The sequence below is a fragment of the Larus michahellis genome, chromosome 1 (genome assembly GCF_964199755.1).
Source record: "Larus michahellis chromosome 1, bLarMic1.1, whole genome shotgun sequence".
NCBI classification, from domain to species: domain Eukaryota; kingdom Metazoa; phylum Chordata; class Aves; order Charadriiformes; family Laridae; genus Larus; species Larus michahellis.
The window spans coordinates 207720245-207738807 of NC_133896.1; the positions used below are offsets into that span (position 1 = coordinate 207720245).

Consider the following 18563-nt stretch of genomic DNA (forward strand, 5'->3'; position numbering starts at 1 on the left):
CAAGTTTATGTAACAAAATGCTCATAGAGAACTGAATTTTTATTAAGCTACATTGTTACAGGGTGCACACATCTATGTGATACTTACAAATATTAAAATTATTGGCCTAAATCCGAAACTATTCTAAGTCGTGGTCAGCTAATGAGGAAAGAAACAGTCCTTTGGAGAGGTTCCTGTGCTTTTCTTGTTTATGAGGCACCCAAGGGAAAGCTGTTCACCTCTCAGGGTAAGCTGAACAGCCTCAAAACCCTAGAGAATATGCCACTGCAATGTGCTCTTTACTGCTGTGGGCATCACAACAGATTATAACAGAAGCTGTTGGAATCTGCTATGGGCTGCAGATAACAGGAGTGCCTTTACTGAATCTCTCTGCCCAGTGTAAAGGATTCAAAAGGCAAGCCAGTACCTCTCCTCAGCTCTACCTGTGGTTCAAGAAAACCTTTTGAGTCAGGCATCTATATACCATTATGTATATGATTAGGCATGTACATGATTTTATATATAAAAATATATTTATGAGGGGTAGATTACAGACCTCACACTATCCCGTCTCCAACAGGGGGCAAAAGCAATGTCTAAAAAAGACTGTGAGACTCGTGAAGACAAGAAGCCACACTTTCCTAGCTTCCTGCAGTTTACTGCTCAGAGACTTCAGAAACTTTCCAGTTAATACCAGCAGTGGATTTATGGTGAATTTGTCTAGTTGCCCCTTGAAGCTATTATTAACTTTTAGCACCTGTAGCATAGTGTGGTGGGTTCCACATACTAACTGCACGGTATAAAGGAGCACCTCCTTTTGCTTGTTTTGGAGCAGTTACCTGCTATTTTACTTACTGCTCTATTTTCTTCAGTTTCCTTTGTAGGGAAGAGTAACAGGCTCTGCTTGTACTTGTTCTTGGGAAAAAATAAAAAAGGGAGAACGGGCAGTATAAGTCATCAAATCTCCCTCCGAGTGCTATTTAAAAACATGCCTATGTGTGGCCAAAATCAAAGACGATGCGACAGAAGGAAAATACACACTATCAAAGTGCAATGTTGAGTTGCCAGATAGTATTAAACATGCGTTCTGTCAGTTCATTGGCATATGCTCTCTAGAGGGAAGGCATAGGTCTGTAAATGGGGCTTTGCTCTTTCTAGGCTCCTGACAGTTCTGGATTCTCAGTAGCAGAAGTTCTGTAATTGCCACGTGAGTTTACGTTGGTCTGCTTTTCACCTGTCTTCTAGGTCATCTGTCTGTTCACTTGATCATCATCATAGATAGATCATCTATCTTTTCACTTGATAAGTGAATACAAAATGTTGATTGAAAAAAAAAAAAGTATGTTTTGCCTTATAGCCTAATGTTTTGACTAATAGATCTCTCAGTTATAATAAATGAATAATAAAATAAATAAATGAATAAATAAATGAATAAATATAATATGAAGCAAAACGGGGTGGTGCGATGGACAGAGGGAAGAGCACAAGGAAAATAAGAAGTCGTACTAAGTGACATGGTACACAGTAGTCTTTCTGGCACAGACCAGAATTGCTGTAGATGTTTGTTAAGTAGCACTAGTCTATAGATTTCCATACAATTCGGGGTTACTTCAACAACCACTGTCACCACAAGAATCTTGTCTCCCTCTCTCCTCAGTCCCTGCCACTGATTCCCGTCCGCACGTTACCTCCTAGCATGGGCCAGCACAGGTGTTTGTCTCTGTCGGGGAGGTCAGCTTAGAGTAAGCATTTTTTTTTATGTATTTGTTTTTCAGAAATGTTAATTTTCATTCAGATAAGCTCCTTGATTAGGGTCAGCCTGGAGATGCCCCAGTACTTACGTGAGAATAACATGGCATGGTGTGGGAGTAGCAATGAGCAGCCAAAGCAGAGCAGAGGGTTGGGAGAGTTTCTGCAAGAATGCACATGAAACAACATCCTGACCTAATTTACTAAGCAGTTAGCAAAATTGCTACGCCATATAAATTATGACAGTATAGGAATTAATCTGTTTAGTTGGATAGAAACCAATTTTAATCCTTCTGAAGCTAAAGGAAATGTTTATGTCCCTCCATCTCTATGGGAAAAGCATCTTGATTTGGAGAGATGAAACACTGAACCTTGTCTGTGGTTTATAGTTTGAAAGACAGTTTCTCTTTAGCAATCTTAGAGTTTCCAGCAGAGGAGTATCAAGATAAAGTTGCTTGTGTATAATAGAAGTTTGCTTTGTTTGTATCCAGTTTTAGCATTGGTACAAGTATCCACGCTCTATTTTAAGTGCTTTTATTTATAACCAGTGGAACACAGCACTAAAGCACATACTACATGGTAGCATAACATTCCAGAGATCTATACGAGAAGTGGGTTTTGCTTTTATTTGAACTTCTTATCACTTTGTTCCTAAGGAACTATGAGAAAATAGCAAGGGCTGTCTTGTTGACGTCTGCTACTTCATTACTAATGCAATGTTCTGTTTATAGAGGCGTGTTTGTCATAGACAACCAGCTGTGTTTGTGTTGCAGACATTATATTGATTGTGATCCTTCTAACTGGACAATGTTTTACATTCATTTAAAAAAAAAAAGACCTGTTGGCTTCAGTGATTTAGTCTACAATTCATCAAGAATAGTGTTACGATAGTAATAATGAAAGAACAGTAATAGAAAGAAGTGACATTAGGAGGGTTATGGACATTTCAGTGGTGGATCTAATATGAACTGGATAGACCTTTTCAGTGGGCTCATACCTAGGTAAACAAATGGATCCTAATTTGCCATCTTGGGTAAAGTCAGACCTTGAATTTTCAGATTGCTAGCTGCAGTAGCTTATTAACACAGAAACCCCAGTGATAATTGATGGGAAAGGAGAACCTTGCGTGAGGCAGCCAGTCACCTAGAAGTTGTTATCTGCGTGCTGCTGTGGTAGCAGCATCAGCTGATAGTCACCTCATAATGAGGTGTGTAATGAAAGCCGGTAACTCACAGGAGATTACGAGCACAGCAGACTGTTTGCATTGCACATATACTGTACCCTGTTAATAGCTCTGCAAAAGACGTGGCTTGAGCTGGAGAGCAAGTACTTGACCAGAAGACTGAACTTCTGAAAGGGCCAATAGTTTCTAGCACTAACAGAAGCAACCTCAAAAAGAACCATGAACTGCAGTGACAAAATGTGACACTGCCCGGTAACTGAGGAGTGAACAAGGCACAGGATGTTCAATTTTGCAAAACATGGCAGCTCAGATAGACCTATACAAATTGTTTAAGCCCCGACTCCAAAGGCGTATAGATACCTCCAAAATTGCAGAATGATTACTTCATCTCAAAATGGCTATGCATGAGACTGTAGGAAGGGATACAGAATTCAGTATATCCCTTGGAATATGCTGTAAATCGGATATCTCTGTAAACATGTGGCAATGAAGGCTGTGATGTACTTCAGGTATTCCATACAAGAAACACAAATTAGCAAAGTAGCCAGCTGTTAGATTTATGCTGAAGTCATACTTTGTATTTCATTTACTTCTAACTTTTCTTTTTTTCCAGTGTTCTAGCTAAAATGCTAGCTTTAATTTGAATTATTAAGATTTTTTGATTTGTTTTATCATTGCTGAAACCAATGAACTTTAGACAGTCTGTCTCCAGACGGGTAGAGGATGTAACAAAATCATGCAGTGTGCACCAAAAGGTACTTCATGGAAAACATGTAAGGAACGTGCAGCTATACATTTTTTATTAAGTTGGGTACAGAGGGGAATAATGGTGTTATCAAGTGCCAGGCTTAGTAAGGAGTTCCCTCTGGTGGGCACACACCGGTATTCTTTGCCACCTTCTGCAAGAAATATTCTAGAAAAAAAAACGCTTCTTGGCATTAAAGAACCTCAGGGTAGCATACTGATCAACTAATCTGTGAAATAAGGCAATTACACTTAAAATGTGTTTTAAAAGGTGAATGCATTCAGCATTTTTTTACAGTTGAGGAAAAACGTTTTAGCAGGTATGTATTAGACATAAAAGAACTAGTTTTGCAGACATAGCCAGACACCGTTCTGAGCAAGATCGAGTACTGGAAAATGGCAATTCAGGTTTTCAATAGTGACCCTAAAATTAAACCTCAAAGCTTATATTTAGGGTTATTGCCAAAAGTTTTCAGCAGCCAGCAAGAAATTATGTATGTGCTCAGGTACAACGGGATCTTCAGACCTACAAAACCTAGTTCCATAGATGTCTTCTAAAGCTTAAAATTACACTAATCGCCAAAGAAAAGGATGATAAAAATGAAAAGCTATCTCCTGACACTCCATACTAAGCAGTCTCAGCCCGTTTCGTAGTGTCATCTGTCCTGCCTTACCGTCCTATGCTGTTGAATCTGCTCCATTTTCTTTGCGTTGCAAGTATGGTATATAACAGGTTGTGGGCTGGTAAAGCACTCCCTTCTCTCCTTTTTTATGCTTAGGAAAGAATTTTAATCCCATTTCTCTGTTTAAAAGCTTCAAGCAATCAGAATTCTTCAAAGTGTTATTTGTTGTTTCTGATAAATCTCCTTTAACCAGACTCAGTTACAGTTTTCCAGGTTGCCTTTCCTCCTTGCACCATTTGTCTCCAGACACTATTTTCTTAACCATTTCCTTAAACTTCTCTATTTACTTGTCATTCCCGTTTCAGTGGTGGGCAGCTGCTTCATCAATAATAAGCCACTGGTTTTATTGCTGGAGTGAAAGAGCAGGGTAAAAAGTAGGGAGAATGACAAATGAAATAAGGAGCCTGGGAAATGGTTGTTAGCCCTGTGTTGTGTGCTTTCTCTCCATCAACCGCTAAATAGCTACTGAACTGCTTTCCAGGAGAGAGAGAAAATTTTTTTTGCTATTCCCTGAAGAAAATGTTTCTCAGACCACTACCCTTCCAGTTTCACATCGACAGATGTGAACTTTTCACCAAGCTGCAGACGAGGAAATACTCTTTAAAATTAATTGTATTTAACTGCTTCTGTACAAAAGCATTTGCACAACATAATAAATCAGCTTGGAGAAAACACTTCTCAGCAGTATGTAAACAAAAAGCCATGACAGTCCAGGTCTCAGAAATGCCTCCAGGGCAGCCCCAGAAGGCACATCAGTTTCAGACATAATTTCAAGTAACACTCTTAAGGATGACATATTTCATACTCGGTGTTAGATGTATATCTTCTGATAAAAAAACTACACAGATAGACATACTTTTATTTGTACCTTTCAAGTGCTGCAAAATGAAATACTGAAGGGATGTTCATTAAGGGCTTTTCTCGCTTCTAGTGCAACCACTCACTGGCTATTTGGAAATTTTATTGTAAATGTCCACAGCTGGTTTTGGCTTGTTATTTACAGAGTGCTTCAGCACTAGCCCACTTAGTTTTTAGCACCAGCTTCTAAGGGTTATGGAGAAACTGTGAGCCTTTATACCAAAGCGGATGCTATTAAGAGGCTGTTCCCATTATCATTAAATAGATCAAAGAATGATCAAAGATCATTCCAGTTAGAAGACACCAGCAAAAGAAGCCATCGTGCTGCCTGTAAAAGATAAACATCTCTCTGATGGTGTATAGGTGGTGGTCCCACAAGCTCTCCCGGCCGCTCCTTGCCGAGCTCAGACCTGGAGACAGTAATAACCAGCACCCTGACTCGGTCTCCAGGCCTTTGAGATGGGCCTTTATCAACGCTCAACACTTCGCATGCCTTCAGCTTGTACGGGCTCTAACTTCAACCATCGGATGCAAGCCAGGGAGTTGTCGTGGTCTGTAGTTTGTTACCAGTTTCTGGAGAGAGACGTATCTTGTGAGAGCTGCATACACATGCTTTGTAATAGTAAAGGATGTGGGACATCATGGGCTTCAGTGACTGACTGATGATGGACAACTGCAGAAGAAGCATGAGTACGGACTAACATAGTCTGAGGGGTTTGTCTTCCCCCATCAGACAGGTATGTCCCTATTGATGATTTGCAGCGTCAAATAATAGACAATAGGGCTAGTAGGGATGTGGACGTTTTAGCCAACTCCTCTCCACCAAGCAAGCTCAGCTGTCCCATAGCCATTGCTACAGCGTGTTTATCACAGCTGTCCTTCAAGATCTCTGGTGATGGAAAATCCAAGTTTTTTTCAGATATTTGTTTCCAGCTGTTAACTGTCTTTACATTTAGAATTTTAACCTAATCTTCCTTTCTATGCTTATCACTCCTGGCCCTATAGCGTGGCATCGCATAGAGGTTCAGACCATGTTTCTGTCTGAGCTCACATCCTCTCTCTGATTGTACTAAGTATATATTATTTAATTCTATACATGTTACTATGTATTTTATATATATCAATTAGTTTACAAAATATATCTTGCAAATTATATATTATATGTTATATACTACATATATTTTTAATATATGTATGATAAAGAAGAGTGGAAGAATAGAAATATTTTCTTACCATCAAGCTCTAGGCACTGTGGAGCTACAGGTTGCCTACCAATCCCAGACCTGAATAAAGACAAATCGTTCCCTTCCTTTTTCACCATTGCTTTGAACACTATCTTCCTTCAGTTTTATGCAGATTAACCCAAACCTATGTGTTCTTTACTTCTTGTCTTCCAGACCTTTGGTCAGCTCGCTAGTCATCTTCTAGACTAATTGCAGTTGTTCTGTATTGTGCTCGAAGTGCGGGGCCTGTGTCACCACAGGTTTGCGTAATAGCAATGTTATTTCATACCTACCCCTTCCAAACTAACCTAGGCCAGTCCCATCTTTTAATGTGTGCTTGCTTATTCTTACTTAGGTGCAAAACTTTTTACTTGTTTTCAAATTGCATAGCATTTGTTTCAGATCACTTGTCAGGCACATTCAAAATCCTAGCTTTGCTCTCCTCCCATTTTCAGTTCCTCTCAGACTAAGTTCTTATGCAAATGTAAAACACGGAGTTTTTATTCTGTCATCCATCGCATTTCAGGAATGTATGAAATAATACCAGACCTAAGCCAGATTTTCTGACCAAATTGTCTTTATAACCTTGGATTGATAACTACAGTTTCTCAACCAACTGTGCTTCCTCTTCATAATTTCTTTCAGCCTTTCTCTAGTTTGCTTGTTATAATAACTAAAGACCTGTAACATATATGTGGGTCCTGCCTGGCTCACACAGCTTCTTATTCTGTTACAGAAGGAAATTAGATTGTTCCAAGATAATCTATTCTTGGGTGTTTGATGTAGATGGTCTTATTTGGTATTACTTCTTATCTGATCTCCTAGCTAATTACTAATTATTGACACTTTAACAACAGCATATGAGAATTAAATTTGAAATTGATTGATATAGTTTACATTGGCTTTTTTTTTTTGTTTACTTTGTTTTTTTCTAAAGTCTGTGGCCTTTTGAGTTTTCTGGACGCTCACCGACAGAGGTGATTCAAAGTTGGTTACTAATGGTTTCGACATTGTTTCAGCTAGCTACTTGAGTTTCAACAAGCAGTGGATACTATTGTCATGCTTAGCAATTGGCCAGTTTTCAAAATTATTGAATTTCATGAGATTGAGAAATTTGTGGTTAAGCCAGTGTGGCAACATAACTCAACTTTCTCCATTTACTTTGCTCTGAGAGTATTTATGACTTTAATATTTTTCTTTAGGATGCTGCCAGCAATCTCAGCCCCCTTTTTTCCTTGCCGTGCTTCCATCCTGTAGATTTGCATTGCTGGCAGTATACATGAGTACACGTTTATTTTCTCTTCATGAGAGCTACAGGCATTATGTCTGGTTTTGCATTAATACATGCAAGTAAAGGACTTCAACGTGGTGTCTCTTACTAAAGCATAGTCATGAAGACGGAAGCAGAATGGCATTTTCTGAGTTTATATGTTCTGATTTCTTAAGAAGTTGTATAGTCTTCTTCCACAGGTAATAAATTTTTGAAGGTAAGCCAAACCTCAAGTTTAAATGAGTTAACAGAGTGCTTTCAGACAGTAAGTTTAGAGTATAATAAACCCTCCTACATGAGTAAATGAAAAAGAAGAGGCGGCTATCGTGTCACTATGCAAGCTCGTTCAGCCTCTGGCAGCTATTGCAGACTCTCCTAAAAAGCTTTTTACTTTGGATTATAATGCTGTGAATGCTCACAATTGTTTCCCATGCCCAAACTTTCCCAGCTCTACAACTCTTCATAAGGAAGGTTTGTGTCCTCAAAGGGAGCTGAGGGTCGAAATCAGACCTTTCATCGCAGTTCTTTCAGTTCATAAATCAGCGACTCACTGTCTGACACCTGATTGAGGAAAGTCAGCAAAGGCAGGAGACTTATCTATGGCTCACAGAGGAATCCGTAATGCCTAATTTCTTGAATGTAAATGCACCACAGAGATAGCCAAAGATGTACATTTTAATACAAAATGGTTGCTAGCAATTTTACTGCAAACACTGACCCATGGGATTACTATATATTTCAGGAAGGCGTACTTGTGTAGGTTTTTGTTCTGTGGCAGATTTAACCGCATGGACAGAGCAGGAAATGAGATGAGCTTGATTTAGCTCAGCAATATGAAGGCTGAGAGGGGATATGATTGCTGTGTGTCTGTGGGTTGCGGGTAACCATTGTCAGGAGAAAGTGCTACTTAATTTGAAATACAATTCTGGTTCCTAAGCAAAAACAAATAGATACAAATTTTCCTTTATTAAATTTAGGCTGAAAATTAGGTGAATGTTTCTAACTGCTAGAACAATCAAATTCTGGATTAGTCTTTCAGCAAGATTAGTGGGAGTAAATAAAATTCCAGCAAGACAGCAATTTCCTTTAAGAAAGAGTCTAATATTGTAATAGGAATTGGCATCTGTACTTGTAAGGGACTTGACTCCATCATCCTTCTGTGGTCTGTGTTCCTACTAAACTACCTACGTTACAGGAGGCCTTAATCTTACCTAATCATTTAGGATTCTTTTTTAAACAATGGAAAAATGTAGGTGCTCCACATGAAAATTTATGCTATCCTACAATAAATAGTAAAGGTAGACAGGAGAATTGTCTCTCCTTTATCTACAGAGTAGATCAAGATGACTAATTTATACTAGAATCCTACTGTTCCTATGCTAGAAATGAGATGACTGGAATACCACCCTATATAATTCACAAAATCAACCTTATTGCGCTTGAAGTGGAAAATACGGTAGAGACTGTGTGACCACTGCTGCTCTCTTGCATTTAATTTATTATGTTGTAGAACTCCTTCCTGAAATATGGTATCCAAACTGATGACAGTATTCCAGGCTTGGCCATACTGGCTCTTAAGTAATAACTATGGTCATTTAGACTACATTTCCCCCAAAGTGCATTAATAATCTGTTGCAACAAACAGTTATTCAGTAGTCTGGGAAGGCTGAGGTTTCAAGTGGCTTTTAGAATTATGTGGCCAGGATCTGTGACGATAGGTGCTAACATGGGCATCTTTTTGATAAAAGATGGACTGAAAAGACCTTAGTAATGGTGAAATAAATATAAGAAGGTCAGAACAGGACTGAACATACTATTCTGGATCATCAGGTCAATTCCTTTCCCTGCTCTTGGAGACAGTCAAGTATCTTATACTCTTCTTAAAAAAACCTCCTGAATTAATATTTACTATGTGTATCTAATTAAGCAGAAATAATGAAGTGGAACAATTTGCTTTCTCTGTTACAATTAAACATATTTATAGTCTTACGCTGCAAGAACCAGTTTTAATTACAGACCCTTAATTTTAATTAACTGCAATTGCAAATGGCCAAAACAGGAAAATTATTTCATAGATATAAAATATATTGATGAAGGAAAAATAGATTACACTGAGATTTTAGAGCTCTGCATCAGACATGCGCTACAGTCCAGCAAACAACGCAAAAATCTTCTATTTCATTCTGTAATAAGTTCTACTCCAGAAGATGAACTAGTGTCTAGGGAATGTATGTACTTAATCTTCCATTTAAGAAATTATTTTCTTCTAAATACAGGCAAGGAAAGAGGAAACACTACTGAACAAACAAGCTAATTCTAAGTATTCTTCACTAGCAATGATTACTCTTTGTTTTCATAAATTGTACTGAATGTATTGCTGGAATAGAAATATAATTGATTTCTATTATTTGAAAAATGAAAGAGAAAATGTTTAATGAACTGCAATTTTTGGCTGGTTAACTGAAGTTGTTAACATCTCAGGAAAAAATAACCACCATGATCCTGTCGAAGGGTTCGTTTCCTTGTATAAGGATCAAATGATAGCAAAATAATTTTCTACTGGTTTAGTTTTGCAGGGCGCATAAAGATAGGTGTTTTAAATCAGTGCTATTGTTATTGTGTCCTGGTTTCAGCTGGGATAGAGTTAATATTCTTCCTCGTAGCTGCTATCGTGCTGTGGTTTGGATTTAGGATGAGAGCAATGTTGGTGTTTTAGCTGTTGCTGAGCAGTGCTTACACTAAGTCAAGGCCTTTTCTGCTCCTCACACCACCCGACTAGCGAGGAGGCTGGGGGTGCACAAGAAGCTGGGAGGGGACACAGCTGGGACAGCTGACCCCAAGTGACGGAAGGGATATTCCGTACCATATAACATCACGCTCAGCAACAAAAGCTGGGGAGTGTTGGCCAAGGGGTGGCAGTTGGTGCTCGGGGACTGTCTGGGCATCAGTCGGCAGGTGATGAGCAATTGCACTGTGCATCACTTGTTTTGTATATTCTTTTATCGTTATTATTATTATTTTCCCTTAATTTTCTGTCCTATTAAACTGTCTTTATCTCAGTCCTTGAGTCTTACCTTTTTTCTGACTCTTTCCCCCATTCCACTTGGGGGTAGTGAGCAAACGGCTGTGCGGTGTTTGGCTGCCTGCAGGGTTAAACCACAACATCTTGTCACTTAGTTTAAATAAGAACTGAATCTAGACTGAATGCATCTCTATTTTTTTGAAGGAGTTTTAAAAAATTATTATGATATTTTTCATGGGCTGAATCTATTGTCTCTTCAAATAATTGCAGTATAAATTATTTAAATGATGCTTAGCAGTAAGTGATTGTTGCAGAGATCATGAAGAAAGAAGCAGTTCAAGATTGATATGGAATTTGCCAGCATGCTGCTCAGTAGGATGGTCTCTGCATCTCAGATTATTGTGCTCCTTCAATTCAATGATTAGTTTATTCAAAACTGAGAAGCCAGTGGGTAGCTAAGAAAGGAGGAAAACCTGTTTCCTATGAGTAAAAATTCCTCCAGTCACTATGCACTTTAAAAAGGGATAGAGAGCAGCCTTGCAATGACATCTGCCAGCTCCCTTTGTACCCTTGGATGCAAGGTTTCAGGATTGTGTGTCCAGTTGGCTTAATTGTAGCCCAGGTCAATCTTCCTCAAATGTATGTAATGCTTCACTCTGCTGGGGACCTTTGAGGTCTAGGGACAGACCTTACTGGTGAAAACTGAGGCAAAAAAAGCATTGAGTACCTCAATACTGTGTCATTGGTCACTGGGCCCACCAGTTTGTTTAAAAGTGGGCCTACATGAATTTCCTTAGTCTTCCTTTTGCTTCTAGTGCACTTTCAGAAGACATTTTTTGCTGGTCTTCACATCCTTTGATACTTTTAACTCCAGATGAACTTTAGGTTTCCTAACTCCATCTTTGCGTGCATGGGTATTGTCGTAATGTTTCTTCCAAAACTGAGACTCAGAAGCAGAAGGATAAGTAGTAGAGATGTGTTATTATGCATTGAGCAGATGTGGGGAACTTAGGCTATTTATCTTAGGCTAACGTAAACATAACATAGCTAATGTTATGTTGATGATGCTAACCATCCTGTACACGGTACATAATCTACAAGATTATGGAGAGATGGAGTTCCTGCTCTGAATCTTGATCTCGTGGTGTCTGTTTGCCTTTACTTACTGCAGGAGTTGGAGAGATTAACCTCATTAAACTGAATTTAGTCTTTGTGAACGCGTCCCATGGTAGGTAGGAGATGCAGCATGGCTTTTTGGATAGTAGATATTAGCAGCAGGAGCTTTCACGTATACAGTTGCAGCACATATGGAAGGAATGGGAGAGAAACTGATGGAGTAAGGATTGAGGGAAATAGACCCTTGTAGTCTTATGAGGAGCAGCTGAGGGAATTGAAGGTTTTTTGCCTGGAGAAAAGGAGGCTGAGGGAGACCTTATCCACTCTCTATAACTACCTGAAAGGAAGTTGTAGCAAGGTGGCGCTTGGTATCTTCTTCCAAGTAATACGTGAAAGGACAAGAGGAAATGGCCTCAAGTTGCACCAGGGGAGGTTTAGATTGGATATTAGGAAAAATTTCTTCATTAAAAGGGTTATCAAACATCGGAACAGGCTGCCCAGGAAAGTGGTTGAGTCACCATCCCTGGAGATATTTAAAAGACAGGTAGATATAGTGCTGAGGGACGTGGTTTAGTGATGGCCTTGGCAGTGCGAGGTTAACAGCTGGACTTGATCTTAAAGGTGTTTTCCAACCTAAATGATTCTATGATCCATGATACCAGTTGGAGCAAAACAAGTATATCTTAAAGCACGGTGGTTTGGGTCTTTAGAACAAATTGGGGTGAAATAAGGTAGAGGGAGCATGGGTGCTCTGGGGATTTCTAAGGTGAGAGATACAGCAGTGACTTTTGTTGGAAGATGGTCACATCTTAAAGTCTGAAGAGGCTGTGGAGAGCAAAATTGCAGTAGCCATGATGAGAGTTAGTAGAAGTACAGATGAGAACAGTTGTAGCAGCTGATATGCTGACATACGTTAATTCAAATCTTTCAAAGCCTTTCCTTTGCTAAATACAAGAAGTAGATTAAAGATCAGTACATGATAGACGCTGGTTACTTTACTCATTGCCTTTACTCATTCTGCTGCCAGTTGAGTCAGCTGCAAAACTTGCACTGAGAAAATATTAGCACCTATAATGGCTTTTATTGAGCAAAGAACTATGGAAGGGGCTGCATAGCTTCAGAAGTGATCAGGATATAATACAATTTTTTACTTTCATTTCATTGATTGGACTGGGAACTCAAATTTACATGATGTGATTAACCTGCTGTACAGTGTGTCCTGCTACTGCATTTCAGTTGGAGTTGTCTGACTCCATACCAAACACTGAAAAGAAGCACCATTTCTTTGAATAGTAAAACTTGCATTTTGTTATTGTGGTAGTGCTTACATTTGACATAAAAACGTTTAGAGAAACTGAGCAACTGATACTTTGAAAAAATCTGATTTTAACGGTTTATTCAAGTCAAGAGCTAAATCGCACAGCGCCTTCTCAGATAGAGGTGGTCGTTTTCACCTTTTGCTACCCAAACTTGCTGAGCCCTGTGGAATCCAAACAGCATTATAGCTTCCACTGTGAAAGAAGTAGCAAAAGGAAACACAAGTCAAATATAAGTCAAATAAGAGGTTGACTAGATAATAACAAAATGATGCAAGCACAGTTATATCTATATGTAACTATTATATATAATAATTAGTTTAATTTTTTGATACTTTGTAATATTTTTTTTTTCCAAATTGCTAGCAGAGAAACATTTCTTCCTCCTTCAAGCAGCACAAAATATTTAAATGCCAGCAGGGCAATATTGAGTTCTATGTGTAAATTCGTTTTGAAAGTAAACTTTTTTATTAGTAATAAATACAAATCCTATGAACTGTGGAAGCATATCTCAGGAAAAAAACCCTATATGCTCTTTATTTGATATTTATCCTACTTTTCCTGTATATATGTATTGAATTTTGTAAGCTTGCTACATTTTTCTAAACTGAAAAAACCACCTCAAAAGTATTACTTTTTGAAGTAATCACTCTAAATGTCACCTTTCTTATCTATATTTCATCTGAAAATGCTGTTTTTGACCAAATAATGCTTTATTCTTCCTACCTGTTTAGGGCTGCCTCCTATGATGATTTTGCTAGGTTCTTGCATTTATACACTCAGCTGTAGAATAGAAAGAGAGCAAAGCAGTATGCATCAAAAAAACCCAATATGATAGTTCATTAAAAGTGCAGGAGAATAGAAGAATAATTTAAAAAAATGTTATATATATGTAAAGTATGTCCAACCCAGATACACTTGTTTTTCTAAATATCTCCTAAAAAAAGGTAGCAGTTGAGTAGCAATTCACAATTTAGTGCACTCTCACGACATCACATTTGCAGAATGTCTTAAAAACAGTGGAGTCAAAGTTTTTGTATCCGTTTTTTATAAATTTGTCCTTTTACATTAGAAAAACTTTATTTTTTATCAGTTAAGCTCTAAAACTACACCAAGTTTAATTAAATTTGGTAGAAGATGCGTAACTACACTATGTATTGCTTATTTTTACTTTAGTTCTAGTTCATTTAACTATAAAAATGTATTTTTTTCCAAGCATTGCACAGTCTGGATATGCAAAGGCAATGGTGAATGAAAATCAGTTCTGATCAGTTGATCAGAATCAACTAAACATCTTTTTTTCCAAAATTTTATGATTATTACACTGAGCATCTTTTTTCCAGTAAGCTCTAAAACTCAAGAAACATACAGCCCGATTAAAACCCTTGTCTGTAGGATTAACTTAACTGAAGCATTTAAGTACTTTATTTTTTGAGAACTAACTCTGCTGTGGAAGTTAAGGAACCTGTCTCCCTATGCTGTTGCTATGGTCATTGCCTAAGAGTTATTCAGTGCGTAAATCTTAAAACCCAGCAGGTTTTAAAGTTTCCCCTTACATGCTTTTCTTTCTCATTTTTTCTACCCTTGTCTTTAACTTCCTTCTCGTTCCTGTCTCCCGGTTGATGTTCACCTTACCAATACACTCTCATATTCCATGTTTGAAGAAACTTTTCGGAACCACGTTACAGTTCTTTAAGGTATAACTTTCAAAACTGGGGAGTCTGGCGTCTGCTTTCTCTGCTGCAATCTCCGCTTTCTACCATTTCATCCAATTTAGCACCCAATTTTCCAGTAAAACACTTGTAGATATATCAAAAGACTGGCTTCTATTTAATGAATTTCAGGTTTTGGCACCAATATTGTCACCAATGCCAGTAACATTTTCATTCTTTCAGTTTTCGTGTTTTCTATGAAACCTCTCCTTTGTTTATTTTCAACAAATAAAAATATATTTTTTTTAATTTTAAAATATCTAGAAATATGCATGGAAAAATTTCAACCAGCCATACAGCATATTTACCTATAAGGCATTAGCATATATCCACATTCTCTCATATGCTTTGAACCCCCACAGTAACTGAGACAGCCTTTGTAGAGATACTGAAGAGTAGATGAGGATGGGATCTAACTATTCCATGTCATGAAATGACACACATAGTCCAAACTAAGGCTGTAAACTTGCCACTGTAGCACGGTATTAGTACTGTCTGCATATTGGACAATGTGATGGTTGTCAATTTTGATATATTCCACATTCCACACCTGTAATTATCTTGCAGAAAAATTGTCCTTTTAGATTTAGGACTTCAGCAATTTGAAGCATTTCCAATGCTTCCCATATTTGTGGCACTGAGAAGGCAAGAGGCAAAAAGGAAACTTACAGCGAAGTTAAATATAAATCTGAAGAAATAATATCTTGTAATGTTACTTTTTGTGAAGACATTTTGAGTCACAAAGACTGATTTTTTTACTGTCATTGAAATACTTGTATTTAATGAATAAAATGATGCTCATGGTTATTATTTTGTGGGAAATACTGAAAATAGTGAAGTGTATTTGAGCATATGTGTGTAAAGAATCATTAAGCTGCTATTCAAAAAGAAAAGAGATGAAGTTGTAGTGAATATTATGTAGTTTAGCAGAGTAATTCTAGGAGAGAAAATTATTTGCAACTGAATTTCTGTTGAGGGTTGGGATCTTGGTTGACTGAAATAATGGAGTCATGAATTAAATTTTCTTCTTGTTAAAGAGAATGCAGCATATTTTGTAGCATTTCTCAGCAAACTTAGTGTTGATATGGTTCACTTTATGTTTTAATAATTAAATAATTATTAATGAGGTAATGAATGATTAATATAAGAAGTGAGGAATGGCTGTGGCTTTCAGTAGTAGATGAATGGACAACATTTCAGAGCTATCATGAAGCAAGACTTGGCAGGATTTGTTGGCAAGCTACTGAGTGGAGGAATAAATAGGATATCAAGGTTATGAACTCCAATAATGAAAAGGATGGTGGAGATGGGGAGTAACAGATGTCATACAATGCAGTCGATATGCTTTTATCTCGTACAGATTCAATTTATGACTGAGCATTCAATTATAGATGTCAGAAAAACATCAGCAGGGCTGATGAGGAGAAATCAGATCCAAAATGTAATTTAGGCGGTTGCTGAGGTAGTGATGGGGGTAAAATAATAAAAGCAAGCGAAGTCAGCCTGCCTGCTTTTCTGAGGCAGAAGGGAATTTAGAGAATTTCCATGCTCGTGTGCCCTGCTGTCCTGGGCAATCTCTTGTCCCTCATCCTGCAACTGCTGGCTCCTTTCAAACCATGACGTCTTCACTCTGAGCTGTGACTTAGCACCATCATAGACCAAGCAAAGAGCTTTGGGTGAATGGCATCCTGAGGGGATGGTGGCTTTCAGAAGGGCCACCTGAGGGCATCTAGGCTCATGTGGTGTCACTGGGACTCCTCCTACCAGCTGAGCAGACGTGGGCTATCCTCACTGTCCTCATGGCTGTCTCTGGACTGAGGTAGTCATTGCATGTCATCGCTATTCTCCAGGTCATCCTTATACTGAAAATATATATTTAAACAATGAACTTGACATCTGATGTTCTTTGTTTTGATACTCACTTGTTCCAGTGAAGTCCTTCAAAATATCTGTTAGATCTAGCAAAGCGTCAGAAAGTAGTACATTCATCTGGAGAAAACATAGTTTCACTCTTGCAGCAATTCTCAAACTTAGCTGAATGTTTTCTGTTGAAAATATTTGTGTAACCAGAAAGTGAAATTTTAGCGTGTAAAAATGTTCTAATACTTTCTTCTTTTCTAGAGTAAAATAGGAAGCACTTCTTTTGTGAATCATAGAATCATAGAATACCAGGGTGGAAGGGACCTCAAGGATCATCTTATCCAACCTTTCTTGGCAAAAGCACAGTCTAGACAAGATGGCCCAGCACCGTGTCCAGCTGAATCTCAAAAGTGTCCAATGATGGGGAATCCACCACTTCCCTGGGGACACTATTCCAATGGCTGATTGTTCTCATTGTGAAAAAATTTCCTCTTGTGTCCAGTTGGAGTCTCCCCAGGAATAACTTGTACCGATCTTGTACCCAGTAACTTGTACTTGTCTTGTCCATGTGACTCCTTGTAAAAAGGGAGTCTCCATCTTCTTTGTAGCGACCCTTTAAATACTGGAACATGGTGATAACGTCTCCCCTAAGCCTTCTTTTCTCAAGGCTGAACAAACCCACTTCTCTCAGCCTTGTGTCATGGCAGGCTTCCCAGTCCTTTGATCACATTTGTGGCCCTGCTCGGGACCCTCTCCAGCCTGTCCACATCTTTTTTGTATAGCGGGGACCAAAACTGAACCCAGTATTCCAGGTGTGGTCTGACAAGCACTGAGTAGAGTGGGATGATGACTTTATCTCTCTTGTTGATGCAACCCAGCAGCCTGTTTGCTTTCTTTGCTGCAGCACTCATATTCACTCATATTGAGCTTGTTGTCCACCAGGACCCCCAGGTCCCTTTCCACAGAGCTGCTCCCCAGCCAGATAGATCCCAGCCTGTGCTGCACTTCTGGACTATGTTTTCCCAAGTGCAAGACCTTACAGTTGTCCTTGTTGCACTTCATAAGTTTCTTGTTAGCCCACTCTTCCAGCCTACCCAGGTCTACCTGCAGGGTGTCTCTCTTTTCCAAAGTGCCAACTTCCCTGCCCAGTTTGGTGTCATCGGCAAACTTCATCAGGGTACACTTGATCCCATCATCTGGATCACTTATCCGTATATTAAACAGCATTGGGCCCAGGATCAATCCGTGGGGGAGCCCACTTGTGACAGGTTGCCAGTTTGAAAAGGAGCTCTTTACCACCACCCTCCGGGGGCGGCCTGTCAGCCTGTTCCCCACCCACTGCACAGACCACTTATCTGGACCATAATGCATCACTTTCTCTAGGAGCAGACTGTGGGAAACCATGTTGAAAGCCTTGGAGAAATACAGGTAGACAATGCCCACTGCTTGCCCCTCATCAACCAAGCAGGTTACTTTCTCGTAGAAGGCGATCAGGTTTTTCAAGTGACCGTTTTGTGAAGTGACCGTACACATCAGAGGGATGTGTGGGATACCAAATGATGATGAGAAGTTTGGACAGAAGAGTGCCGGAAAAGCAGAAAGGGGTTTCTGTATAAACCTGAGAAAGAACCTTACCTTTTAAACTGTTATTCTACCTATTTCACATGAAGCACAATCCACCTTCACTAAATATTATGCAAAAGTTGTGGAGGACAAAACAGGGAAAAAGGCATGGTCTTAAATGATGATTGACTAAGTCTTTTTCTCCTTGTTGAAATAAAAGGTTGCTGGCTACTGATTCTGGGGCTGTGTAGCGACAGTGGTTGCTAAGTGCATTAAAATATGCAG

At 38.8% G+C, this 18563-nt stretch overlaps 1 protein-coding gene across 1 annotated transcript in view; it reads left to right on the top strand.

The window, feature by feature from the left end:
* TRPC6 (transient receptor potential cation channel subfamily C member 6) overlaps positions 1–18563 on the top strand; it is a 108276-nt gene that overhangs the window by 53081 nt on the left and 36632 nt on the right. The window lies entirely within an intron of this gene.